The sequence below is a fragment of the Saccostrea echinata genome, unplaced genomic scaffold (genome assembly GCF_033153115.1).
Source record: "Saccostrea echinata isolate AGI-Se365-2 ecotype Australia unplaced genomic scaffold, CSIRO_AGI_Sech_v1 ptg000029l, whole genome shotgun sequence".
Classification (NCBI taxonomy): domain Eukaryota; kingdom Metazoa; phylum Mollusca; class Bivalvia; order Ostreida; family Ostreidae; genus Saccostrea; species Saccostrea echinata.
The window spans coordinates 24,972,501-24,975,628 of record NW_026889778.1 but is presented as its reverse complement, the minus strand read 5'-3'; positions in this window follow the sequence as shown (position 1 = coordinate 24,975,628).

Below are 3,128 nucleotides of genomic sequence, written 5' to 3'. Positions count from 1 at the left end.
CCTTTTCATGCAAGAGAGAGAGAGAGAGAGAGAGAGAGAGAGAGAGAGATGTCTCATATTGATTTCTGGAGAATTGACCTTTCTGCACCAAAAAATATAAGACAAAGTTATCAAACATTGATAATCTACGGAAGCCGGTTGGTGCCAGATAGAAAAAAATATTTTATCTGGCAGCCGCCAGATAACTTTCTGGCGGCCGCCAAATAATTATCTGGCGGCCGCCACATAAATAACTGGCGGCCGCAAGAAACTTATCTGGCGGCCGCCAAATAATTTTCTGGCGGCCGCCAGATAACTTATCTGGCGGCCGCCAGAAAGTTATCTGGCGGCCGCCAGATAAAATATTTTTCTACCTGGCACCTACCGGCTTCCGTAATAATCACTTAATTGTAAAATTATATATGTATATTATATACATAAGCTAAACTTTGAAATCTCGAACAAGGATATCTCGAATACCCCGGATATGTCGAAGTAAGGTCGCGGTCCCGACGAAATTTGCTTTATAAATGATTAAAATAAACCCCTCTATGTCGAACACGGTATTGTCGAATACCCCGGTTATCTCGAAGTAAAATTGTGTACCATTCATTAGAATCACTTGCGTTATCTCGAAGTCAGGATAATTTTCCGCTCTGATGATCAAGTCCGTTGGGTAAACTGAACGCTCTATTGATGAAAACCAGAAGGATTATACATGTACTTCTGTGCATTTTATACAACGTTTTTATTTTGTTAATTATGAAGAGGATGTCAGTAAAAATCTTTTTATGCTAAATACATGTATAAGTATATAAAAGAAATCGTATACAGAATTTCAAACAAGAAGGAATTGGGCATGTTTTTACTGTTAAGTACATGTTCATTGCACTAAGTTTATCTGAAGTTCATTTGAATTATAACTCTCGATATGTCGAACCCCCGGATGTCTCGAAGTTCGTCATATATGTAACCAGAAGTAGAACTCTTTAATGAATAACTTAACAAAGTTACAAGCCAACTTGGCTTGAAGCAGTAAACTACCTCCAGTTATGATTGTCAACCCAGGTAAGGGGATATCTGAACTATGATCAACGCTAAATGAAAACACAGTTGTAAGTTTTATAAATTTAATAAAGTGAGAATTAAATTAACCTTTGTAAATGATAACAAATAATAAATAATAATCAAAATTTAACAGAGAATAAAGTCTTTCAAAATTGTACAGGAATAAATAGTTTTATCAAAAATATAATTTAATTTGGCAAGTGAATAACAATAAACTCAATAAATAAATAAGAAGTTTGTGAAAAATTTAATAGGAAAAAAAATGGGAGGAATGTGGAAACCCTTTGAAAAATGAAAGATGATTAAATAAAAATATCTATGTCCCTACTGAGCCTCCATACTTATGAAAATAAAATGGGCAAAAATATACACAACTGAAAATGCCAATGAGCTGGAAAATGTAAGGAAAATGAGCTACATCACCCAATATGAACTCTACTAATCAACACTCTAGAGTTGAACTTAAAAATAATAAAGCTAAATCTGGACTTAAAAAAAATATCTAACCCAGAAAATAAACAACACCAAAAATAAATAATAAATAGTGAATAGTGGTTCAAGGAATTATACCTGTTATCTACAAATCCCTAGACCAGGCTGGACTTGGAAAGGGGAAAACTAAATTAACTCTATAAATCCTACATCCTAACTGTTTCCTAACAAAAACCTAGAACTTGTGAAAAACGTGAAACTAAAGCTAGCTAAGACCTAGAGTGCTGTTAAATCATAAGATTTTGTTAGCACTACTAAAGGGTACTAAACAAATAAGTGCGTTTAAACCAGGAGGTTTTATTAGCACTGTAAAGAGGAACTAACCATTAGGTCTGTTCCCCAGCCCAAGTCAAGAAAACTACACGAACTCGGCTTTAAAGACCCTAGCTATAGGCCCAAATATAAAAGCCAATAAACATCAAAGAACCTACAACTAACTTAACCAATCAGAACACAGCTTTCAAAAGTACTATGGAAAGACTCCCAACTTGGATGACACTTCCTGTTTAAAAAATAAAACATGTGGAATATGTCAACACATGTCCTAACTTATAAAAGACAAATAATAAAGGGGTTTTACGTAAGTAACAACTGAAAACATAAGGTAAATAGAATTATCAGACTGAAATACCAGCAAATACTTGCAAAATATAATTTACGAAACGAGGGCTATGAAATAGAAATCTAAACCACTACATTCCTCCCCCTTAAAAAAACAAAATTTACAATAAATTTTTGTTTTCAAAACAATAGACAAATATTAATGTCATTGTCACTATTCAAAGTCCTCTGGAGGTTCCAGGAATGGTCTCACAGTGAGAAATCTAACGATCACACAACTACTGCTGTCTAGTCTCTGTCTCGCAATAAACGGATGGCTCAGGCATAACACATGATCCTGGTGTGTAAATAGTACTACAGCTCATCTGCACAGTCTCTTCTGGATCGTCTCCTCCTCAAGAACATCAGCTGTCAACTTGTGCGAGAAATTTTATAACAAGGATTAGAAAAGCATCAAATCAAATTAATCACCATCAATGCAAGTTCTCTAAGAAAATAACTTTTTAAAATTAAAATCTTAAATTCTAAGACTTTAAATAATATCTGAATATATGGAAAGTTAATCAATATAGTTATCTATCAAATTCAGAATCCACTGAATTAAAACTAAAATGTTATCAAGTAGTACACATACTTATAACATACGCTTAACAAGGGATGACCTATGCATCACCTTCCATAGATTAACTATATGAAAAACTTAAGTGTTGATTTCAGCACAGTACAAGGGAGATAATTTAAAGATCATCTACGGTCAGTATTAAACTAAGAATACAAAGCTCTCAATGATTCATATCTATTATTATTGTAACTGAATAAACCGAAAGATCTGAAATATACTGTTTTGACTCCTAGATAACTATAAATCATTGCCAACCACTGTGTCTTATTAAATAAATAAAACATCTATCATTGACCTTGTATCAACTAAAGTCAAATACAGTGCTAACTTGAATGTTATTCTCAAAAAATGACTACCAAAAACTAAATCATCAAAAAGCAATTAAGATTTACTTTAACTAGACTGA